The sequence below is a fragment of the Astatotilapia calliptera genome, chromosome 22 (genome assembly GCF_964374335.1).
Source record: "Astatotilapia calliptera chromosome 22, fAstCal68.1, whole genome shotgun sequence".
NCBI classification, from domain to species: domain Eukaryota; kingdom Metazoa; phylum Chordata; class Actinopteri; order Cichliformes; family Cichlidae; genus Astatotilapia; species Astatotilapia calliptera.
Window position 1 is genome coordinate 6,083,973 of NC_137442.1, and position 26,322 is coordinate 6,110,294.

The 26,322-nt window shown below is 40.3% G+C and overlaps 2 protein-coding genes, 1 long non-coding RNA gene and 1 pseudogene across 4 annotated transcripts in view; 1 reads left to right on the forward strand and 3 right to left on the reverse strand.

The window, feature by feature from the left end:
- The window catches only part of LOC145423464 (class I histocompatibility antigen, F10 alpha chain-like), a 39,364-nt gene extending 33,699 nt beyond the window's left edge, over window positions 1-5,665 (reverse strand). Inside the window, exon 1 of the mRNA XM_080296023.1 lies at window positions 1,586-5,665. The gene's annotated coding sequence lies outside the window, so the exon portion shown is untranslated. The remainder of the gene's footprint in view (window positions 1-1,585) is intronic.
- LOC113015384 (uncharacterized) overlaps window positions 1-21,406 on the reverse strand; it is a 70,205-nt pseudogene extending 48,799 nt beyond the window's left edge. The window contains exons 1-5 of the transcript XR_013904505.1: window positions 21,249-21,406; window positions 19,256-19,516; window positions 7,528-7,806; window positions 6,271-6,573; window positions 5,672-5,932 (exon numbers count right to left, since the gene is read on the reverse strand). The product of XR_013904505.1 is annotated as an uncharacterized LOC113015384 (transcript). The remainder of the gene's footprint in view (window positions 1-5,671; window positions 5,933-6,270; window positions 6,574-7,527; window positions 7,807-19,255; window positions 19,517-21,248) is intronic.
- Window positions 1-26,322, reverse strand: part of LOC113015191 (class I histocompatibility antigen, F10 alpha chain-like) — a 134,074-nt gene that overhangs the window by 4,571 nt on the left and 103,181 nt on the right. The window lies entirely within an intron of this gene.
- On the forward strand, window positions 21,465-23,628 carry LOC145423465 (uncharacterized). The gene is made up of 3 exons (XR_013904509.1): window positions 21,465-21,753; window positions 21,875-23,157; window positions 23,246-23,628. It is a non-coding gene; the product is annotated as an uncharacterized LOC145423465 (long non-coding RNA).

Consider the following 26,322-nt stretch of genomic DNA (forward strand, 5'->3'; position numbering starts at 1 on the left):
GAGGATCTACATTTATGGCTTTTGTCTCAGTGGAAGATTTTTAAAACCAGTCATCATTAACAATGTAGATTTTACAGAAAGACACTGGGGAAAAAAACAGAATTCATTTTCTCCCGTTAGCACATCTACGTCCTGCCTGCAGAGATATCACTGCACAGGTTATCTATGCTGTTGTAGGTGGAGAAACTTCCTGTGAGCTGCAGGATCAGACAAACACACTAAGCTGGATCCTCAGCAGCCGACACTTTCAACTTACTTTCCATCCTCTGAAACTCTGCAGCCGTCATCAGTCCTAAAAAATCCTTCCTGTGAGAAACTAAACACCAGACTGTCCTGAGCTTTTTCTAGAGGTGTCTCTGTTTAATATGATCATGTGACATTAATCTAATCTGGAGTTCTACTTACAGCATTTCAGGCTCCAGCAAATGCTTCATGTCATCATTGTTGACTATGCAAGAAATAATTTTTGATAAATCAGTTAATTTCTTGTGCTGTGACCTGACAAAAAGGTGAAAAAGGTTCCTCTAAGATTTTACAACCATGTTGTCAAATTTATTACATTTACTAAGAGCAGAGGACTGAAACAATAACTCCGACTTTGAATTTGACTCCATGCTGGGACACTTTGGTGTTTTTCAGCGCTGTGACCAGATCAGATTTTGCACTAAAAATATTAAAACATTCACATTAATGATATTATTGGATGTGTAGCACAGAAATCTGTGAGCGTCGCTGATGCTGTGATGAGAGCAGAGTCTACAGGTGAGGCCGACACGAGGGACGCCTCAGTGCATCATTACAGGTATTTTCTGTATGTGAACATGTGGAGTTACATGTGTGAGGCCACAGCCCAAGATGTGATCATCTCTGTAATGAGGATGATTTTGGAGTTAAGCGTCATTATTTTTAATTCAGCTCGTTTATTTTGTACAAGGGAAAGTTGTTTTTACCCACAGCAGGATTTAGTCACTTAGATTTAGTTTAACGTCAGATTAGCGTCTGAAACCGGACAGAGCGACATTTAAAACGCTGAATGAAACCGCGCCATTCATTCGGCTTAGTGCTCAGAACTGCTACATGCTGCTGTAAAGGAGGAGCTGCTGATGAAGATTACACACTTTTCCTAAGTTTATGCTGAAATTTAAAGCATTTTAAATGATTACAGCATTTTTTTCTTTTTTAAAATACAGATTTTTTTCAGACATTGAATGGAGGAAAACTGCGTTTCAGACCCGAACAAAAGCAGAACGGTCTTTGTGAAACAAACAGTCCAAAAAGTTGATGCTGTTCATCTGGACGTCGTGTTTTCAGGGGGAGAAACGTTTCATCGCTCATCTGAATGACTTCTTCAGCCTCAGCTGACTGCAGGTTTCCCCAACTTTGAAACAGGACATCTGCATAATGCCTGATGCTAACACCGCCGACTAACAACGGGCCGCGAGGTCAGTGTCTGATCATAAACACGCAAACTGTCACGATCATTGATCAGTGGCCCTGAGTAACACGTACAGAGAGTTGGCCTCACAGCCCATTGTTAGTCAGTGCTGCTGGTGATCAAATAGGCAAACTTAAGCGATCACTTTACCGGACTGAGGGATGAGTTGGTGTCTGCGCTCCTTCTTCTTTGATTGGAGTTAAACTACAGTGGATGAGAAACACGAGGAGGCCCCGCATAGTTTAAGAAAACGCCTCACAGCTGTCACTGAGCGCCGGGTAAAGCAGCTCAGTGACCGAGCAAGAGCGCTGTTTTTTCCGCAGCTCTTAAATGTCGCGTACACCCGTGACGCCTAATGCAGCGTTCAAAGACCCCGCCAAAATGTTTTTTTTTTCGCTGCTCACATGAAGGCTTTCAAACACCACCCGCTGGCGCTAAATACGGTGTCCTGGCGGGGTTTTCACCAACCTTTACTGCGTCCTGATTTATTAAATGGCGATTTTTACATCATTTCTTAACCAGACGAATTAGAAAAGTGGCGAATGTTGGCCTAGACGATACCACGGGGCTGTGATCATGTAATTATGTCTGTACTGTGGATGATTTTGGAGATGAGCGTCAGTATTTTTAATTCAGTTCGTCTCATTTATTTTGTACGAGGGAAAGTTGATTAAAGTTTTTTTACTTGAGGATTTAGTCGCTGTGAGTTTTGTGGGTTAAAGTGAGGAAACATGTCGAGTTAAAGAGGACGTGAAACAGCACATTTTACAGCTTTGACACAAAATTAAGAGCGTTGTGATTTATTCTGAGAAACGTTGGATTCAAAGTGATTCTTGTTTATAGTCATTTTCCTGCTCGTTGATTTGTGGTCGTTACAGCACTCATTACGTCACCAGGTCGGCTGGTTGGGCAGCGCCCCCAGGAGAGGTGAGCTCATCAGAAACTATAAAATGGTGGAAGAGGCGAGCTCGTCAGAAACTATAAAATGGTGGAAGAGGCGAGCTCGTCAGAAACTATAAAATGGTGGAAGAGGTGAGCTTATCAGAAACTATAAAATGGCGGAAGAGGTGAGCTTATCAGAAACTATAAAATGGCGGAAGAGGTGAGCTCATCAGAAACTATAAAATGGCGGAAGATGAAGCCGACAGCTGTTTTGATGCCCCGCCCACACACCTTACAGCTCACGCTTTGGAGCCAGTGAGGAGGAGAGAGAGTGACCACAGGAAGCAGCTGAGAGGATCAACAGGTGGAGCGAGCAGGTGAGGAGAGGGCGAGCGACACCACCTGACGCGTGCGTGAACGCTGCAGGGAGACGGCGAGCGAGTCGAGCTGCTGTCAGGAAGCTGCTGTGGATCCAGCAGGTGCTGACGGTCTGACATCTGAACGTCACAAAGTCGTCTCTAACCTGTCGTCTCCTTTTCTTTATGAAGTCTGACAGAAGGTTAGAAAACGAGCAGCTGCACCACCACGACTCAGAGGTGAACTACACCGACTCAACCTGACAAAGATCATTTACTGATCGACTGTTAGCGTCCAGTTTGTTTCTGCTCTTATCGTAGCTGCAGAACAACGATGATGCTGGACTCAGTTATGCTGGACTCAAAGCCTTTGATACACGGAGCATCGTTTCATCTTTCAATCTTTAAACTAATTTAGTTTCAGTAATTATTTCTCTACATCAGTCAAAACTCTACACAAACAGTAACAGCTGTAATAAACTGATGGCTGCTACATCCACAGATTTAACCTGCACGGAGGAAGAAGACGAGGCGGCTCCGCCTCTCTGCACCTCTTCCTGTTAGTGTTTTATCAGACGAGTAAAATCAGGTGATGTAAAAGGATCTCTGTCACTGGCAGAGAGTTAATCGCAGCACAGCTGACGACACCGCTCTGATTTAGACAAATGAAGGTCAAGTCTGAGCTGCTGCAGTGAACAGTTTCTCCAAAGCTTCCAGATTTTACCTGAATATTAATAAACGTGAACTCATCACAGACGCTCCAAATCTGACCTTTGTAATATCTCCATGAAACAACAGCTTCCATATTTAAGGATGTGAATCACTGAGGATGAAAAGAATGAATCTAAGTCTGATCCCTCCTACAAAAAGAGTTAAAAACAAATTCAGCTCTCTCACTGAGAGGAAGAGTTTTGACTAAAGCAGGAATCTCTGGTGTCCCTGAGGCAGCGCTGGCTCGACGCCTCCATAATAAACCATCAAAGACACTGACAGGCTGCTCTTCAGCTTCATGCTTATAAACAGTACATTTGCATAATGACTGAGTAACAATGGGCTGTGATCAGTTTCATGATCATAACTTTGTCATGATGATTGACCAATGACATCAGTACCATTCGGAGAGTTGGGGAACGGCCTCACAGCCCATTGTTAGTCAGTGGTGCTGGTGTCAGTAGATAAAATAGACAAACTTATGTGATCATAATGCTCAAAGTGAAATTCAGTCTCCTCTCCTTCTTTGATTGGAGTTTAAACCACCAGGAGGCCCTGAAAACGCTCTCAGCTGTCACAGAGCTCAGTGAACGGCCAAGAACGCGTTTTTTCCGTCATTCATAAACGTTGCGTAGCCTCAAGTGGAGTTCAATGACTGAAAAAAAAATCAGTGGTTTTTATTCGCCGCTCGTAAGGACGTTTTCTGTCGGGGTTTTCGTTGAGTTTTACAGCAACCTGATTTAAAAACGCCACCTTAAATAATCAACCTTCAGCCAGTTTATGGGAAATTTAAGACATTTTAACGCTTTAATTTCCCCATTATATTTTCAGACTGTTGTCTATTAGTAAAAAATTAAATAAATCTGGGACCAAAAATATTCAACATAAACTGAAAGTCAAACTTAATGTCATTTAAAAATGAGACAAAAATCAGTTTGAAATTTTTAAAAAAAATCTGATTTTCATGACAGATCTCAGCTTGTATCGTCTGTCTGTTAGTTTGTTTCTTATTTTTGGTCTAATTCTCACTAAACTCTTGTGCTATTAGACTCAAACTGAAAGTTAATATTTGTTTATTTTCCACAGAGTAACTTTCATGTATTTATGATATATTTATGGAACCTCTGCTAATGAAAGATAATCTTGGGAACATTTCCTCATGAAAACAGGCTGAATGTTTGCTCCATTTTCACAATGTTTGATGCATTTAGTTCAATATATTTAGTTATTAATGAGGATGTTTGCTGGTTTACAAAATCATCTCAGAAAACAGTGAATTTCCTCATAAATAACTTAAATATAAGTGACAGTGATCTTCAGCACATTAAAGTGTTACGAGTGTTACTCTCACATAAATGTTCATTAAGATGATTCATAAAGAGGGCATGTTCACTGAGCCATCTCTACTTTCACTTTTTTCCTTTTTTATATTAAAGATAACATCAGTTTGTGTTTAATGGAATCTGAAAATATTATCTGAGGCAAATGTAAAAACTGTGACGTTGCAGCACATTTACCATCTGCTCTGGATGATAAATTATGTGTCTGACATATTTCCTTTTTTATTATTTATTACAACATGTGATTATTTGTAAGGACGATTAAACTGAGACACGGAGCGACTTCCTGTGAGCTGCAGGAACAGACAAACACACTAAGATGGATCCTGAGCAGCAGACTCAGATCCTGATCCTGGTTTAAGTTTCCATCCTCTGAAACTCTGCAGCCTCCTATCGTTCTAACAGAATCCTCTAACTGTGAGAAACTACACACCAGACTGTCCTGAGGTCTTTCTAGAAGCTTCCACTGAAGGAGAGTTTCAGTCCAGGATTGTTTTTATTAAAAGTCAAATATTAGTTCACAGTAATTGTAAAACAAATAAATCTCTGATTATTTAGATCCTGCATGAGATTATTTTCTGATTAATCAGTTCATTGAGAAATTGTAGCAAAAACAACCATCAAGGTTTCAGAGACAAAAAATCCTAAATATAAACAGAAAACTTCAAATAAAATTAATTTTTACTTTATTATTTGATTATTTTGATCAACTAATCAGTTAACTGAAAAATTATATCAGTTCATACAAACAAGATCATTAAAGCTGGTTGAATTAAATTAATGCTTTCCAGACTGTAGTTCTACATTCATTATGAATTATTATGTTAATAATTTTAATCTGTAATCTGAATGAAACATTTAATGTGTGCAAACCTGTTTACTACTGTAAACAAAACACACTGAAAACATTAACAGCAAATATCAGTAAAAATGAAACATGAACAAACCTCCAGTTTGGTTCAAGCGCTGCTTTGCAATCTCAATGTTGGCTTTGAACGTCTGCTGGGTGCCCATAAAGTTCCCAGTGTTCCTCTCCCAGTACTGTGGATCTGCTGCATCATTCACCCAGTCCTGTTTGGGCACAGCTTTCTCCGTGTTGCTGTCATAATGAACAATCTGAACATCATCAACCATCCCAACAGCCACAAACTCTGGGAAGTTTGGGACTTGAGAGGACGCAGTGTAGAAATACTTCAGAGAGTGGGTCACTGTAAGAAACAGTTAATGTTGTGAGATCTCAGGAACACAGACTTATAAATCTGGTTATTTTTTAAATAACACAATAAGAAAAACTACAGCACATTAAGGACATCCTGTAATAATCCTGCTGTCCCTTCAATAAACACAAAATAGATTTATGAATAGATATTCAGTGTTTAATGTCATTTTCTGATCCTCTTTTCTTCAAAACTGTAATTTTGTGTTTTGCAACAGATTCTAGTTTGAACCTGATTTACACAGAAAGCTTTAAAGTCAGAAAAATGATGGAACAACAAGGAACACCATCTTTAAAATAAAGTTTATTCTCCTCTGATTCCAGTCTTACCTTCATTGGTCTTGATCTCTGATTTGTCCAGTCTGGTGACGATGTCCTCGTTCACACCAGAGAGCTGAAACACACATCTGTATCTGTGCCAGTCTTCAGGTTTGACTGATGAGACATCCAGGTCAACACTCATCTGGAAGGTCCCGTCATTGTTGGTGAGAATCTCTCCTTTGTTCACACCCTCATGAAACTCCACTCCATCTTTTTTCCAGAACATCTCGGCTCTGTTAGGATAGAAACCTGTAGCGTGGCAGGTGACTGGAGAGGAGGAAGACTTCTGGAGGAGAGACACTTTGGGGAGATCTGTGGAGTAAAGACAAACAGTTCATTCTTTCTGTATTATTACTATTACTTGTATTTGAGCTGGAGGGGTGCATAGTGCAGACGAGACGTGAAGAAGAGAGTGCAGACAAGGTGGAGTGGATGGAGACGAGCAAGAGTGGAAAGGAAGGTTTAGAAGATGGCAGTGAGACCTGCTGTGATTTAATATCTGAGGATGGTGGCACTGAGACAAATACAGGAGACAGAACTGATGATATTAAAATTATCATAAGGAGTGAGAAGGATTAGAAATGAGTATATCAGAGCTAAAACTGTGGAAGATGATCTGCTATGATGACCAACAACCAACAAGATTATTATTATTATTATTTAAACCATACCAATTTCTTTTGATGTGATGTAGTTTATAAAATTAAATTAAATTTAAAAACTGTGTCAAAATGCCACACGAAGTGCAATATATTAACCCTTTCACACATAGGGGTCACTACAGTGGACAACTATTCAAAGGCTCTTGTATTTGTGTCAGTGTTGATGGTAAACTTGCACATGAACCACTACATTGGACACTGATGAGTCACTCCATGCCTTGCAGGGTTATAGTTGTTAAAATTGTTACATATATTGTTATACTGTTATAAAATATATTTTTAAATATATTTAAAAATATATTTTTGTTATGTTATAGTTTTTACACAGTGTATATTAATTATTCATTTGTCAGATTCATAAGTCAAAATGTTTGTTGTACAACTACGTGGACATGTAAAAATACTCTTTGAAAATGAAAAGTACGTTTAAAAAAATGAAGTTCAAAATTTTTTTTTCATGCCTTAAGATGAATAAAAATACTCAAGAAAAAAAAAAGCTCTGATTGAGGTTTTCATAATTCATGCATGAAAAGGTTAATTTAATATCATATTAAGTAATAAACTGAGACATAACTTTTAATCTAATTCTGGTCATAGATTTTACCTGTCCTCATCAGAGAGCTCCTCCCATAGTTCACGTACTTCTTCAGCCACTCAGGACACTCCTGGGTGAGGTATTTCTTTGTCTGTGTGATCAAAGCACTGTCATGATCCCACTTGTTTTTGGTGATGTAAGCCTGTTGTTTTGGAGCGACCCACGTCTCTGTCTTCAGGTCAAAACTTAAGAAGTCCTCTCCATCATAGCCGTCTTGGCGATATCCATTCACTTCACCTGTTTCTTCATCCCATTCACAGCCGTACATCACCTGGACAATGTGAACACCTGACAGAAACACAGAGACAAAGACTGCAGTGAACCAGAGAGAGGCTGCACTAAAGTCTTACACTGACACAGAGACGTGATCAACATATAGAGGATCTACATTTATGGCTGCTTTTGTCTCAGTGGAAGATTTTTAAAACCAGTCATCATTAACAATGTAGATTTTACAGAAAGACACTGGGGAAAAAAACAGAATTCATTTTCTCCCGTTAGCACATCTACATCCTGCCTGCAGAGATATCACTGCACAGGTTATCTATGCTGTTGTAGGTGGAGAAACTTCCTGTGAGCTGCAGGATCAGACAAACACACTAAGCTGGATCCTCAGCAGCCGACACTTTCCACTTACTTTCCATCCTCTGAAACTCTGCAGCCGTCATCAGTCCTAAAAAATCCTTCCTGTGAGAAACTAAACACCAGACTGTCCTGAGGTTTTTCTAGAGGTGTCTCTGTTTAATATGATCATGTGACATTAATCTAATCTGGAGTTCTACTTACAGCATTTCAGGCTCCAGCAAATGCTTCATGTCATCATTGATGACTATGCAAGAAATAATTTTTGATAAATCGGTTAATTTCTTGTGCTGTGACCTGACAAAAAGGTGAAAAAGGTTCCTCTAAGATTTTACAACCATGTTGTCAAATTTATTACATTTACTAAGAGCAGAGGACTGAAACAATAACTTTGAATTTGACTCCATGCTGGGACACTTTGGTGTTTTTCAGCGCTGTGACCAGATCAGATTTTGCACTAAAAATATTAAAACATTCACATTAATGATATTATTGGATGTGTAGCACAGAGATCTGTGAGCGTCGCTGATGCTGTGATGAGAGCAGAGTCTACAGGTGAGGCCGACACGAGGGACGCCTCAGTGCATCATCACAGGTATTTTCTTTATGTGAACATGTGGAGTTACATGTGTGAGGCCACAGCCCAAGATGTGATCATCTCTGTAATGAGGATGATTTTGGAGTTAAGCGTCATTATTTTTAATTCAGCTCGTTTATTTTGTACAAGGGAAAGTTGTTTTTACCCACAGCAGGATTTAGTCACTTAGATTTAGTTTAACGTCAGATTAGCGTCTGAAACCGGACAGAGCGACATTTAAAACGCTGAATGAAACCGCGCCATTCATTCGGCTTAGTGCTCGGAACTGCTACATGCTGCTGTAAAGGAGGAGCTGCTGATGAAGATTACACACTTTTCCTAAGTTTATGCTGAAATTTAAAGCATTTTAAATGATTACAGCATTTTTTTCTTTTTTAAAATACAGATTTTTTTCAGACATTGAATGGAGGAAAACTGCGTTTCAGACCCGAACAAAAGCAGAACGGTCTTTGTGAAACAAACAGTCCAAAAAGTTGATGCTGTTCATCTGGACGTCGTGTTTTCAGTGGGAGAAACGTTTAATCGCTCATCTAAATGACTTCTTCAGCCTCAGCTGACTGCAGGTTTCCCCAACGTTGAAACAGGACATCTGCATAATGCCTGATGCTAACACCGCCGACTAACAACGGGCCGCGAGGTCAGTGTCTGATTATAAACACGCAAACTGTCACGATCATTGATCAGTGGCCCTGAGTAACACGTACAGAGAGTTGAGGAACGGCCTCACAGCCCATTGTTAGTCAGTGCTGCTGGTGATCAAATAGGCAAACTTAAGCGATCACTTTACTGGACTGAGGGATGAGTTGGTGTCTGCGCTCCTTCTTCTTTGATTGGAGTTTAACTACAGTGGATGAGAAACATGAGGAGGCCCCGCATAGTTTAAGAAAACGCCTCACAGCTGTCACTGAGCGCCGGGTAAAGCAGCTCAGTGACTGAGCAAGAGCGCTGTTTTTTCCGCAGCTCTTAAATGTCGCGCACACCCGTGATGTCTAATGCAGCGTTCAAAGACCCCGCCAAAAATGTCGTTTCTTTCGCTGCTCACATGAAGGCTTTCAAACACCACCCGCTGGCGCTAAATACGGTGTCCTGGCGGGGTTTTCTCCAACCTTTACTGCGTCCTGATTTATTAAATGGCGATTTTTACATCATTTCTTAACCAGACGAATTGGAAAAGTGGCGAATGTTGGCCTAGACGACACCACGGGGCTGTGGTCATGTAATTATGTCTGTACTGTGGATGATTTTGGAGATGAGCGTCAGTATTTTTAATTCAGTTCGTCTCATTTATTTTGTACGAGGGAAAGTTGATTAAAGTTTTTTTACTTGAGGATTTAGTCGCTGTGAGTTTTGTGGGTTAAAGTGAGGAAACATGTCGAGTTAAAGAGGACGTGAAACAGCACATTTTACAGCTTTGACACAAAATTAAGAGCGTTGTGATTTATTCTGAGAAACGTTGGATTCAAAGTGATTCTTGTTTTAAGTCATTTTCCTGCTCGCTGATTTGTGGTCGTTACAGCACTCATTACGTCACCAGGTCGGATGGTTGGGCAGCGCTCCCAGGAGAGGTGAGCTCATCAGAAACTATAAAATGGCGGAAGATGAAGCCGACAGCTGTTTTGATGCCCCGCCCACAGACCTTACGGCTCACGCTTTGGAGCCAGTGAGGAGGAGAGAGAGAGTGACCACAGGAAACAGCTGAGAGGATCAACAGGTGGAGCGAGCAGGTGAGGAGAGGGCGAGCGACACCACCTGACGCGTGAACGCTGCAGGGAGACGGCGAGCGAGTCGAGCTGCTGTCAGGAAGCTGCTGTGGATCCAGCAGGTGCTGACGGTCTGACATCTGAACGTCAAAGTCGTCTCTAACCTGTCGTCTCCTTTTCTTTATGAAGTCTGACAGAAGGTCAGAAAACGAGCAGCTGCACCACCACGACTCAGAGGTGAACTACACCGACTCAACCTGACAAAGATCATTTACTGATCGACTGTTAGCGTCCAGTTTGTTTCTGCTCTTATCGTAGCTGCAGAACAACGATGATGCTGGACTCAGTTATGCTGGACTCAAAGCCTTTGATACACGGAGCATCGTTTCATCTTTCAGCCTTTAAACTAATTTAGTTTCAGTAATTATTTCTCTACATCAGTCAAAACTCTACACAAACAGTAACAGCTGTAATAAACTGATGGCTGCTACATCCACAGATTTAACCTGCACGGAGGAAGAAGACGAGGCGGCTCCGCCTCTCTGCACCTCTTCCTGTTAGTGATGGGATTTCCGGCTCTTTCGGTTCGGCTCACTAAAAAGAGCCGGCTCTTTCGGCTCCGAACCGGCTCTTCAGGTTGTTTTGTTGCTTTAATTAATTTATTATTAACAATAATATAAAATTATGCACAAAAGGAATTACTAACATAAAAACAAGTGGTTTTATTTATATATGTTTATATATAAATATATGCGGTGGCCCCTAGAGACAAAACACGTACAAACTCCAAAACACATTTCTAGCATGAACTGAACTTCCAAAGCCGAGCTACTAGATCACTTAAATTACACAATTGAAAGCATGTGTGTATTGTTTGTGTATTTATACACAGGCACTCATATATATATTCAAATAATTTTAAAAAAGTTCATTTACCTGTTACTACCACACACCAAATCCGGTCGTTGGTACTTGCTGGCTTGTGTAGCCACAAGATAACAAAGGCTCAACACTGCGCCCAGCATCCTGGAGCACTTCTGTTGTCTTTTGTACGTGTTTTGAGTTTTTATGTGCTTCTGAGTTTTTACGTGCTTCGGAGTTTGTACGTGTTTTTACGTGTTTTGGAGTTTTTACGTGTTTTGGAGTTTTTACGTGTTTTGGAGTTTTTACGTGTTTTGGAGTTTTTACGTGTTTTGGAGTTTGTACATGCTTCAGAGTTCGTACGTGATTTGAAGTTTGTATGTGCTTTGTCTCTAGGGGCCACCGTAAATATACTTTTATTTATTCACTCCACATAAAATGTAATAAATAAATCATATAATACAAAAATCAACTATTCACATTTCAACTTTTAACTATTTAAATTTTCAGCTTTTTCCTTTCACAAATTTAAAGTGAAAAGAACACAAAACACTGCAAACCACAACACAATTAAATATAAATTATAATATGAAAACTAAAAGAACATGCATATTCTCTGTCATATGGACCTGCATGAATAAACTTTCTCAATCCTTTATCATCTGCAACTGAAAATAGTTGTGGATGATTACTATACCTTTCTAATGTTGTTGTCCCTGCCACTCTTTCTCTCTCTCTGGCTCTGTTCCTGTGCTACTGAGTGTAACTACCGCCCCTCCCCCCTCTGCCCAGCATAAAGCACAAGGCTCGCGTGCAGAGTGAAGCGGAAAAAAAGTGCGAGAGAGAGGCTGAGAGAAAGAAAAAAAAAAACAAACCCACGTGACGGCTCGCGATAAGGAGCCGGCTCGCGTCGTTCACGTCAAAGAGCCGGCTCTAAGAGCCATTTCGTTCGCGAACGACCCATCACTACTTCCTGTTAGTGTTTTATCAGACGAGTAAAATCAGGTGATGTAAAAGGATCTGCGTCACTGGCAGAGAGTTAATCGCAGCACAGCTGACGACACCGCTCTGATTTAGACAAATGAAGGTCAAGTCTGAGCTGCTGCAGTGAACAGTTTCTCCAAAGCTTCCAGATTTTACCTGAATATTAATAAACGTGAACTCATCACAGACGCTCCAAATCTGACCTTTGTAATATCTCCATGAAACAACAGCTTCCATATTTAAGGATGTGAATCACTGAGGATGAAAAGAATGAATCTAAGTCTGATCCCTCCTACAAAAAGAGTTAAAAACAAATTCAGCTCTCTCACTGAGAGGAAGAGTTTTGACTAAAGCAGGAATCTCTGGTGTCCCTGAGGCAGCGTTGGCTCGACGCCTCCATAATAAACCATCAAAGACGCTGACAGGCTGCTCTTCAGCTTCATGTGGACGAACAGGAGACGTCACATTAGAAAAACAGCTCGTATGAACTCGATGTAAACGGTGGGCTGAATGTTTCAGATTTCCACACTTTAAACGGCACATTTAAGATAAACTGGCTCAAACAGCTGATCAGAAGCCCCGCCTCCACCCTGAGCGCTACACCTGTTCGTTTTCTCTCCGAGTCGCAGCACCGAGTTTTCCTCGTGTGTAACTTTGTGGATAAAATCCCCGCGAACACGTCGGCCTCTCATCGCCGGGCTTCCTCGTCACAGACTCTCGTCTACAAACACAGTTTGAGCCTCACACTTATTTTATGTGGAACAACAAGGATGTTTGTCCAAGAGGAAATCTGTTTTTCTGAATATTGGTTTGATAATATGATGATGTTGGTAAATCAGCTGTTCCACACAGACGCCGAGCTGCTCTCTGTGAAGAACTCCAGTTAAACATCATCTGCGGCTCCAGGAGATGATGTCACAGCGTATTTAAATATCAGCAACAGTTCAGACTCAACATCTGTCCTGTTCTCTCTGTGACACACTCCCACTGGGAAAACAGGTTTTTACTGGTGGCTCTGAAAATAAAAACAAATCTATTGGATCTTTATTCCAGAGAAACACGAGCACGTCACCAGATGCAGTTTGTGTTTGGAGCCGTTTGGTGGATGAAACCTGCAGCGACCTGATAAGCATCTGATTACCAACAAAGTTCAAGAAGTTTCTTTAAACTCGTTCATAGACTTGATGTGAAAACGAGCTCGAAGCTGGACTGAAAGCAGACGCTGATGTGAGCTGGAGTTTCTGGAAGAGTCGCCCAGAAGCTGTCGCACGTTTTGCTTTTTGCACTTTTGTTCAGAACTTTTGGTCGAATCTGTGAAGCTTCTGTTGCAGAAAATCTTCTAAAGGTTTTGATTTATTTTGGAAAGATGTTTTATTTGCTCTGAAAACTGAGCGTGAAGAAACTAACAGCACCAGCAGAGATATAATGGACCTCGTTGTTTTATGGGCAAAGTTTCACGTCCATCACAGCGAGGATACTGGGATCACAGCGAGTATACTGGGATCACAGCGAGGATACTGGGATCACAGCGAGGATACTGGGATCACAGCGAGTACACTGGGATCACAGCGAGTATACTGGGATCACAGCGAGGATACTGGGATCACAGCGAGTACACTGGGATCACAGCGAGGATACTGGGATCACAGCGAGGATACTGGGAGACGTCCCTCCTTTCTTGTGTTTGCTGTGAGTTCAGGCCGAACGTTCGATCAGTTAAAGACTCGAAGGATCCTGAAGCTGTTCAAACTCTGCTGTTTGTGACAGATAAACAGATTCAACAGAATCTGTTTGATTGTTTCTTTCTCGGCGTTTCTTCATTTAAATAAATGTTTTTAGACGTTTAATAACTGACATCAAACATGTTTGTTTCCCTGTTTTGTGTTTATTCATTTTCAAAAATAATTTTGTTTTGCACTAAAAACAAGAAGCTGCTGTGGATCAGCTGCTCGGGGTCTTCCTGTGTGACCGCCTGTTATCAGCTGCTTCGCTGTGAGAGGGGCGTGTCGGAGGAGCGACCAATCGGCAGCGGGCGCTCTGACGTCTGCTGACGACAGCTTAACGTCAGCGTCTGAAAGCGGACAGAGCGACGTTTGAAACGTGAATCAAACCGCACGGTTTAAGACGAGCCGCTGATTTTAAGCTGAGCTCCACGTCCACGGCTGCTGCTCCACTGATGACCGTTCAAACTGCGCCTGCTGCTGATTGGCTGATAAGACGTGAGGTCACAGCCAGGAATATGTTCAGAGTCAGGAAGCAGACTTTGTTTCACTGACGTCGTCTTCGGCTCGTTGGTGACGTGAGTTTAGACTCGGGTTACGTCACAGCTGATGACGAGCGCGTCTGTGCTCGCTCTGCTCAGGTGAGCCACACAGACAGGTGTCAGGCTCCTCCCCCTCTTATGTCCCCCGTCTCTCTATCCCTGTCGCGCATGTCTGTGATCACTTCCTGTTGGAATTTCCTAGAAATAAACTAAGAGTGTAAGTGGAGCCTTTGACGCCATGTTTGTTCACATTCACGCTCTCTCCTCTTTAACAGGAAGCTCCACAGACTCGACTCCCGGCGGCGCTCCGTCCTCGTGGCCTCGAGCCGCTGTGGTTCTGCTCGTGTTATAATAACAGTAACGATAACAATAAAAGTTTAACAGAAACAAGCAGCGCGGTTATTCTCGGTGCAGTGATTCGCTCTCGTGACAATCACGCCGACGTGACAATCACGCCGACGTTCAAATTGCAAAGCTCAGTCATCTAATTACAGCATGCAGATGTTTCTTTGCTAACAGGCTGGGTGGGACGATCTGTACGCCCAGGAGGAAGAATCAAACTCAGAGGGGGGGAAGCATCGGTGCTCAGCTCGTTGGTCTGACTCAAACTCTCTCTGCTCCTCTCAGTCCTCGTTTATAAAGAGCTCCCAGCATCACAGCTAACAGCTGGATCCTCCTGTTTAGTTTCCTTGTTTTCCATTAAGTTGCTGCTTCTGTCTCCAGTTAGCTGACATAAACTGATGCAGCACTGCTCACGGCAACCAGCACTGACGTCACACTCTGTGCTCAGTCAAGATGGCGCCGCACGCGCTCTAAAAACTGTAAACTTTATTTTTTAAATCCAGTTTCACAGAAAGTTATAAACCTGTGACAGTTTTTTGAAAGTAGGCGTCCATGTCGTAAGTTATGTTTAGTTCATGTTGCTGCTGTGAAGAAGCTGCTATTGAAGATTACACCCTTATGCTATGATGTTAGCGCCCCCTGTGTGTCTGTCCAGGTAACTACATCTTATAATGGATGAATGAGGGTGATCTCAAAGAGACATGAAACTGAATTTTATGAGACCAATTAAAAAAATGTATGTTAAGGGTTATTATTTTTGTAAACTAGTCTTAAAATGCCACCTAAATAATCTGAAAACTTTCAGCCAGTTTATGGCAAATTTAAAGCATTTTAAGACCTTAATTTCAGGTTTTTAAGTATCTGAAGGAACTGTTACAGTTAAGTTGTCTGTTAATAAAAACTTAAAGAAATGTGGGACCAAAAATATTCAACATAAACTGAAACTCAGATTTACTGTCATGTAAAAATGAGACAAAAATCAGTGTGAAATCTTCCTGTTGGTCTTTGTGCTGTTTTACTGTTAGAAGTCATTAAATATTTGTAATATTTATTTAATTTGCTGAAATCTGGCTGAAAGAATAATTCACATCATGATTTTGACTCTGGGCCACTTTGGTGTTTTTCAGCGCTGTGACCAGATCAAAATTTTCTTCTAAAAACATTAAAACATTCACATTGATGATATTATTGGATGTGCAGCACAGAGACCCGTGAGCGCTGCTGATGCTGTGATGAGAGCAGACAGTCTACAGGTGAGGACGACACGAGGACTCGTTCCTGCTTTTATAACATCGCTGCTTTCACATCGGAGCTGGGACGCGCTACGCTCTGCACATATATCTCTCTGACTTTATATCATCTATGTGAGTCTGTGTTGTATTATGTTCAAATGTTTAATAAAAACATGTATCGCTCATTCATAAAGAAGAAAGCTTTGTAACTATCCCGACTAGTGACGAGTGCGTCGTTTCCACAATGCTTCTCCCCCCACCGAGGTCTGCAGAGCCGTTGGCAAGCCACAGCTTTGCTCGGTGCAAATAATAGACATGAATGGGTTTCAGAGCGCTGTGCGTGCCGCGTCCTATGTGAGAGGGCTTAAACGCCACAGAGCATGACAACTTATTTTTTTCACATGAACATGGAGAGTTACATTACATTTAGGAAAAATTCACCGCTTTTCCAGCCAGTCTGGTTAAGAAATTATGTAAAAATCAGTTTATTAGATCAGGATGCTGTAAAAGTCTGTGAAAAGCCCGTCAGAAAGCTGCATTTTATACCAGCGATGTGCTTTTAAACACCTCTTTATGAGATGTTTAAAAAAAAGGGGGGGAAAAAGATGGCTTTCTTGGGTCACTGATGGCCGCTTTGTAGGTCACTCGGTTGTGCAACGTTCATGAGCAGCGGAAAAAAGCGTTCTTGGCCTGAGCTCGCCTTTCTCAGCGCTCTGTGAGAGCTGAGAGCGTTTGCAGGGCCCCCCGGTGGTTTATCCTTTACTTAATTTAAAGTCCAATCAAAGAAGAAGTGCAGACACCAAATCATCTCAGATGATCGCTTTCTTTTATCGATTCTGTAGCAATCTTTGGCACAATCTTTACTTGAATACAAATCCCAGTATGCATTTCTGATGATTTTTCAACCTAACACATCAAACAAAAGACAGAATTCTCTTTCTGAAACAAGTGGGGACCTGCGAAAAGTTGATTCTGTTCATCTGGACGTCGCGTTTTCTGTGGGAGAAACGTTTCATCATCATCCAGGTGACTTCTTCAGTCTCAGCTGACTGCAGGTTTCTCCAATCTTATAAACAGTACATTTGCATAATGACTGAGTAACAATGGGCTGTGATCAGTTTCATAATCATAACTTTGTCATGATGATTGACCAATGACATGAGTACCATTCGGAGAGTTGGGGAACGGCCTCACAGCCCATTGTTAGTCAGTGGTGCTGGTGTCAGTAGATAAAATAGACAAACTTATGTGATCACAATGCTCAAAGTGAAATTCAGTCTCCTCTCCTTCTTTGACTGGAGTTTAAACCACCGGGAGGCCCTGAAAACGCTCTCAGCTGTCACAGAGCTCAGTGAACGGCCAAGAACGCGTTTTTTCCGTCATTCATAAACGTTGCGCAGCCTCAAGTGGAGTTCAATGCCCGAAGAAAATCAGTCGTTTTTATTCGTCGCTCATAAGGACGTGTTCTGTCGGGGTTTTCGTTGAGTTTTACAGCGACCTGATTTAAAAACGCCACCTTAAATAATCAACCTTCAGCTACTTTATGGGAAATTTAAGACATTTTAACGCTTTAATTTCCCCATTATATTTTCAGACTGTTGTCTATTAGTAAAAAATTAAATCAATCTGGGACCAAAAATATTCAACATAAACTGAAAGTCAAACTTAATGTCATTTAAAAATTAGACAAAAATCAGTTTGAAATTTAAAAAAAAAATCTGATTTTCATGTCAGATCTCAGCTTGTATCGTCTGTCTGTTAGTTTGTGTTTCTTATTTTTGGTCTAATTCTCACTAAACTCTTGTGCTATTAGGGGATTGTGCTATTAGGCCCCCTGAATGTCTGCTTAATTTCACAATATTTGATGTATTTAGTTAAATCCATCCATCTTCATCCGCTTTATCCGGGGCCGGGTCGCGGGGGCAGCAGCCTAAGCAAAGAGGCCCAGACCTCCCTCTCCCCAGCCACCTCCTCCAGCTTATCCGGGGGAACACCAAGGCGTTCCCAGGCCAGCCGAGAGATATAATCTCTCCAGCGTGTCCTGGGTCTGCCCCGGGGCCTCCTCCCGGTGGGACATGCCTGGAACACCACCACCTCATCCTATATAGTTAAATATATTTAGTTATTAATGAGGATGTTTGCTGGTTTACAAAATCATCTCAGAAAACAGTGAATTTCCTCATAAATAACTTAAATATACGTGACAGTGATCTTCAGCACATTAAAGTGTTACTCTCACATGAATGTTCATTAAGATGATTCATAAAGAGGGCATGTTCACTGAGCTGTCTCTACTTTCACTTTTTTCCATTTTTATATTAAAGATAACATCAGTTTGTGTTTAATGGAATCTGAAAATATTATCTGAGGCAAATGTAAAAACTGTGATGTCCCAGCACATTTACCATCTACTCTGGATGATAAATTATGTGTCTGACATATTTCCTTTTTTATAATTTATTACAACATGTGATTATTTGTAAGGACGATTAAACTGAGACACGGAGCGACTTCCTGTGAGCTGCAGGAACAGACAAACACACTAAGATGGATCCTGAGCAGCAAACTCAGATCCTGATCCTGGTTTAAGTTTCCATCCTCTGAAACTCTGCAGCCTCCTATCGTTCTAACAGAATCGTCTAACTGTGAGAAACTACACACCAGACTGTCCTGATGTCTTTCTAGAAGCTTCCACTGAAGGAGAGTTTCAGTCCAGGATTGTTTTTATTAAAAGTCAAATATTAGTTCACAATAATTGTAAAACAAATAAATCTCTGATTATTTAGATCCTGCATGAGATTATTTTCTGATTAATCAGTTCATTGAGAAATTGCAGCAAAAACAACCGTCAAAGTTTCAGAGACAAAAAATCCTAAATATAAACAGAAAACTTCAAATAAAATTAATTTTTACTTTATTATTTGATTATTTTGATCAACTAACCAGTTAACTGAAAAATTATATCAGTTCATACAAACATGATCATTAAAGCTGGTTGAATTAAATTAAAGCTTCACAGACTGTAGTTCTACATTCATTATGAATTATTATGTTAATAATTTTAATCTGTAATCTGAATGAAACATTTAATGTGTGCAAACCTGTTTACTACTGTAAACAAAACACACTGAAAACATTAACAGCAAATATCAGTAAAAATGAAACATGAACAAACCTCCAGTTTGGCTGAAGCGCTGCTTTGCAATCTCAATGTTGGCTTTGAACGTCTGCTGGGCACTCACAGCGATCCCAGTGTTTCTCTCCCAGTACTGTGGATCTACTGCACCGTTCACCCAGTCCTGTTTGGGCACCATTTTCTCCGTGTCGCTGTCATAATATTCAATCTGAACATCATCAACCATCCCAACAACCACAAACTCTGGGAAGTTTGGGACTTGAGAGGACGCAGTGTAGAAATACTTCATAGAGTGGGTCACTGTAAGAAACAGTTAATGTTGTGAGATCTCAGGAACACAGACTTATAAATCACATTATTTCTAAAATAACACAACAAGAAAAACTACAGCACATTAAAGACATCCTGTAATAATCCTGCTGTCCCTTCAATAAACACAAAATAGATTTATGAATAGATATTCAGTGGTTAATGTCATTTTTCTGATCCTCTTTTCATCAAAACTTCAAATTCTAGTTTGAACCTGATTATTCACAGAAAGTTTTAAAACTGTTGTTTATCCTTCAGTTTGGTTTAATTCAGTTTTCATGATTGATGGTTTGAACTCATTATAGGTTTTAATTTAACTATATTTTTATTTTGTTTTCATTGTTAAACAAAATACATATTATTTTTAATCTGTTTTGCTTTTGTTACGCAGCATGACCTCTGAAGTGAGTTGTTCTCTTTTGCATTTCAATTTTTGATATTTCAAATTATATGAATTGATTGAAGCATATCGATGCTTCTTCGTTGTTTATATTATTTTTATTGATTTTTTTAAGCTTAAAATTGTTACAGAAAGTTTTACTTCCAATATCTTTGATCGATAATATTATCAATAAAACCAACGCTAATGTTAGGTAACTATTATTTGGGGAATATTATCTGAGCAATTGTTATTTTATGGTTTATTCTGTAATCAGGTTTTCAGGTGAGTTTTCAGTTATCAAAAGTCAACAATATTTGTTAGTTTAAAACGCTTCTCATTAGCGCTCCCTGGTGGAGATTGTTTATAAATTGCAAAACTTTTCTGGTATTTCTGACCTGCAGCTTCTTATTGATCATTCAGCAGTGATACCAAAATTAGTTCATGATGGTATGTGTAGTGTACTCACACTTTACATACATAAATTATCTGATATTATTAAGTAATAATGATTTAATTTGCATCTCAATTCAGTTCAATTGAATTCTATTTTATTTTATTTATACACCTCACAACAAAAGTCACCTCATTGCGCTGTTAATTAAGCAATAACGCCAGAAAAACAGTGAACTTTATATCCGGGTGTAACTACTCGTTAGTTACGATATGTGTGCGCATGTTTGTCAAACAGAAAGTATGCACAAGCATAACACTGGTGAATAATACTGAAGACAATACAAAGCAGGAGTCTTTTAACTTTTAATAGACTACATCAAATGACATGTGGCTCTTCATATACTGAACAAATATTTTTTAAATAATAATAAAATAAAAATAAAGATACTTAAATGAACTTTAGTTAACTTTAATGAGCAGCTGTTGTGTGAAAATGTTTTAAACCCTCATGAAAATTAAAATGCTACTTAGTTTTTAAAATAAACGTTTTAATTACTGTCACCAGATTATCATCAGACCTCCTCACTGATGTTTTATTAGTTGGACTGTTTGGAGAGACAGCAGAGTCACAACGCTTAAAAATGCGTCACGAACGGTTTAAACCCGGAAATCATCAAATAGTTTGGGACATAAGTCGCCTTGTTTTAATCTTTGCCTTCATCTAACCTTTAATGTTTATTATTAGGTATTGACGAGATAAACAGACGATTTAATTACCTGTATAATATAATCGATTGTTTCTAAACATTGACATTTTCTACTAGGATCCATTACAACTAAATGTTTAGCGTACAGGAACTTTCTGGGGAGCAAACAGTCCGTCCATTTGTCTTTCAAATTACATAAATCTGACATAGAAAAAGACAAAAATATAACAGTCAAACTGACCTGCCGCTGCCCCCTGTATTCCCAGGAGAAGAAAGAAGATGAAAGCCTTCATTGTGACCATAAACATCCAAACCTTTAACAGACTTTATGCGCTCGCTTGTCCAGAAAAAGCTAAAATGGAGAACCAGGAGAAACGTCACCATTAGCCTCGATCAGAGCCAATAGGGATTTACTCTGAGAGTAAACGTCACTGAAATCAACGAAACTGAAAGTAAAATATCTCATATGAACCAGTTTATCACGAAGGGAAGGTTAGTTTCATCTGGTCTTTATACATTTTTATGTTATGACAGGTGTAGTTCCTGTTATGTCGCGTATACACTGTATAATTTATTTTCTATTCAGTGGATAAAACCTTCTTAAGTTTCTCAGTGGAGTGATTTGTATTAATTTTAAACGCACACACTGATACACACTCATCCCCCCTCCCTTTCCAAACGCCTTCGATCCTTGTCCCCTCCCGGGACAGATAACGGGTCAACTGGACCAGCGCAGACATGCTGAGGTAGGATGGATTCCCAGAACACCGGCTCCTCGTCAGCCCGGGCTAGTAATCAGGTCGTGACAAGTAAGCGCTTTTGCTTCCCCGTACACTGGCACTCATCTCTACTCTCCTTTTTCCGTAGACCGTTCGAGCACTTCATCACGGCGCCGGAATTGTGTTGTTTGTGTCACTGTAAGTATAACCCCCTGCACTGTGTCCAAAACATGTCTGTGTGTTCTGCTCCCGTGGTCCATCGTGTCATAACAAAGAGACAACTCATTTTAAATTGTATTTTTAAGAAATTTGTTCCTAGCAGCTCCTCACAAACAAACATTTGCTGAAGTTGTTGAAGTGGACTGAAAGAGGAACAGGAATGGTAACAAACAAGTTAAAGTACTGAGAACAGTAACTAACAGGTAACTGACAAGGTCACGAAGTACAGTACAGGAATCCTGAGTTTGTCTGAGTGACTTTCCAAGAGAGAGAGTGAGAGAGACTATCTGTGGATCTGTTTGTGCTGGCACCCTGGACAGCTAGCAATCATTCCTTTTGTTTGTAACCCTGTTTTGCCTTCACCGTAAATAAACACAATGTCACTGAACCTTTGAGTCTCACACTCTTGAGTCCAATTCTTTCCAGTGTCCATGACAGTTTAATCGATTAACTGAGAAATTGTAGAAAAAACAGGAACCTGTAAATATTTGGAGTTTAGTTGGATGAAATACTTTCATCATGATTTAATCATCAAACCTGCAGTTGATTAATTTTCCTTTGACCATCTAATTGAGTATTTGGTTCAAGACTAAGCCACTGTGGTCAAGGCAAGTTACCATAATACCATCTAAACAAGAGTTCGGACTGTGATCTAAATGACAAATTTTCAATGTACTGCAAAAACAAACAAAAAAACATTGACAGCATGTGTCAGTAAAAACATCAACAAACCTCCAGTTTGGTTGAAGCGCTGCTTTAAATTATTAATGGAGGAAGAAACGCAGTGTTCCTCTCCCAGTGCTGTGTATCTGCTGCATCGTTCATCCACTGCTGTTTGGGTTCAGCTCTCCTGGTGCTGCTGTCATAACGAATCATCTGAACTTCATCAATCATCCCCGTGGATCCGGCTCTGGGGACTCGGGGTCCGTGAGCAGTGTGGGCTATTATTATTATTATTATTATTATTATTATTATTATTATTTGGTGTGTGTGTCGTCTGCACTGCTGCTGTTCTCTGTCCACATTTGTATGTAGGCAGGTGTGTGTGTGTGTGCATGTGATGTGTAGCTGTTTTCTGTGGCCAAGTCACAGCCACCTGGCCACACCCGAAGTCCTTGCCACACACCTGCTGCTGATCTGGGCTCGTCGGGGGAGCTGTTTAGGAGAGCGATGGAGATTCCACCGACGCGGGATTATTGCATTAGACTTCACGTCAGTCTTCTAGTTTAGTTTTAAAGTCAGTGAGTGTATGTCTTCTGGGATTAAGTGTTTTAACGGCTGTCTCTATTGTTTTCCTCAGGAGGAGTGTGGGACGAGAGAGAGCAGTGAGCACGGGGAGTGCAGAGACACAGGAGCAGAGAGCACTAAACAGGGACTTTTTGGGAAGAAGACACGACACGGGAGTAAAGGGAGAGCGCAGGGATTTATTGTCGTTTTTGCACTGTAAATAAACGCACCACTTGCAGTGAAGAGTCCAGCGTTCTGGGTCCTCCTTTCCCCCACATCCCCACGGCTTTGCCTGGCAAACCGTGACAATCCCAAGTGTAGAAATACTTCATAGAGTGGGTCACTGTAAGAAATATTTAATGTAGTGAGAAACAGCTTTAAAAATCAGCACATTTTCAAAATAAAAAAACTATACCCACATAGCAAGCAGGTCTGGCCCGGATCTGGTGTGAAGCCGGCACTGCTGGCTGACTTCTGGCATGATAAGACGTATGTCATCCAGGTATGGGCCAAGCCTGGCATAGATGGCACTGTTTATGTGATGGCATGCCACATCTGGCCCAATTGTGGTTTGGTGCATGTGGCCCAGGCTCACAGAAAACAGGTCTGGCCCGGATCCGGCATTAAGCTGGCACTTCTGACTGACTGGTGTCATGGCAAAGTGTATGTCAACCAGATGTGGGTCAGGTCTGGCAATGATGGCACTATTTATGTTCCTATTTTCCTATTTTAGTTAGGAGACCCAAATGCCATGTTGCAATACTATACTGCTATAGTAGCCAACGTTTCAAATACAGGTTTGACAGGTTTGTAGTGTACACTTATACAAAACCTAGTGACGGTTTACTCATTTCTGCCAGTGGGTGGCTGTAACTCAGGAGGTAGAGCAGGTCACCTACTGCTCAGAAGGTTAGCGGTTTTATCCCTGGCTCCTCCAGTCTGCGTGTCAAGAGTGTGAATGTAGTTAGGAAGCACTCAGTTTAGAGAAAGTGTGTGGTTGGGTGAATGTGACATGTTGTATAGACCACTTTCAATAATCTGGGAACGTGAAAAGCGTTGTATAAGAATCTGTTCATTCACTGTCTGAACAGAGTTTTGTCATGTTACTTTTGCACTGTTATGCACATGTTTTTATTACATGGCTTAATTAAGGTACACATTAGGCTGACATCTGGGGCCAGAGTTGAAACTCTTCTGGGCCAGTAAAGGAGCACCAGTGTGTCTGCAACTGGCCTTGTGCTGGCCCATGTGTGGGCCACCTCTGGCGAACCAGATCTGGGTCACCAAAGCGCCGTCATCCTTTGCGGTATGTGGGCCACGTGTAAGCACATTGTGTGGGCCAGATCCAGGCCACACCAATTTTGCTATGTGGGTAGTCTCCTCTATAAATACAAAAATAAATTTAAGAATCAATGTTTTATCTTTACAGATCATCTTATATTAAAAACTTACATTTTGTAACTACAATATTGTTTTGTAAAAACTGTTGTTTGTAGGTCATTTTGATTTGGTTATACTTTCATGATGCATCAGTAATGATTTACAGTCCTTATTATGGCATTAACCCGACCACAGGCTGCCAGTAAATTATTATTATTATTTTTTAAATATTGTGCAGATTACAACTGTTTCTTTCCCCTTTTTGCTTATATAACACTTCTATACCTTACACCATAAAACATTATGAGCAGCTTAAATTTTTCTTCGTCTACAATTAGAAATTTAATTTCAACAAAAATAATTTGTAAACCAACACTCATTTAGGTTTTGATGTTTGTAGCTGTTTGTAGGCTTTCTGCAAACAGCTACAAACAAACATCAGGGACCCAAACCAGCCCTCTCACGGCCTGTTTTCCCTCCAACATCTGGAAAGAGGAGACGGAGCATCAGCTGCAGAACCAGCAGGATGCTTGAAGACTTTGCACTAACAATCCTTATTTTGGATTTGTTATTACTGTATTTTATTTCTTTTACTGATCATTGTACCGTAGAGGCTGGTGAGAAGCAACATTTTGTTGAAGCCTTTGTACTTCTGTAAAACAACAACAACAACAACAACAAAAACAAACAAAGTGCGAAATAAAAAATAAACTTTGAATCTTGAATATGTGGAAGCCGAGAGTCTGTTTACAGTAACACCTGAGCCACCTGAGAGCAACACTATCTCTAAAGAACAGTTTCATTTTTATGAAGCTTACCTGCAGACACAGACGCTGTCCAGTAAAGAAGCAGCATCATAAACGTCCTCATTTTCAATTCAATACTCGCAGTATAAGAAGAAAAAATTAATACAACCGTTTATTGTTTTAATTTTGCCACAAAATGAAACTACAGCCTCTGAGTCCGCACGCGCAGTGACTCCTCTCTGACCAATAGGAATTCAAAGCTGGATGCGCCTCACCAGTAACCAGGCAAAATGGGAGAACCGAGGTTTATTTATTTACTAATTTATTTTGGAAAGTGAAAAGCTTCAGGCAGAAACAAAGAGATAGTAGCGCCTAATCTGTGATTTTGATCAGAGACCTAAAGTGACGCAGGGATTAAAGACACATACAAATCATGTATATTTGTGTCACAGCTGTTATCACATATTTTCTGAAGTTATTTGTACTTAATCATATTCTTACTAATGCCATTTTAAAAGTAGTTTAAATTATGCTCATGTTTACACAACTATGCAATTAACCTTGAGTTCCCAGAGTAATCCAGATACAATTATTCATCCACCCACAAATTTTTCTTGCAACCTATTTCACCACATTTTGGACAAGAGATAAGGTACACTCTAACAGGTCTCGCCCAGAGAGAGAGAAAGAGCAACCATACACTCTCACATCCACACCTATGCTTCATTAAATCACCAGTTAACCTAAAATGCGCGTTTTTGGGATCAAGTCAAAGTGAAAGAAGTGTAAAAGAATTGTTGTTAAAGAAATGAAGCTAATAATGATTAACATGAGAAAAACTTTAGCAATGTAGAACTATGTATGAAAACACATAAACCACAATATTTAAGTATTATTGTCTGAATCCAAGGGTTACAGACATAATATTATGCATTTGGAATATAAAAACAAAGTTTTGGATTTTAAGACTTTTTACTAGTTCTGTTTCTCTTGTCCTCATCTGACATTTTTTGTTTGTTTTTTG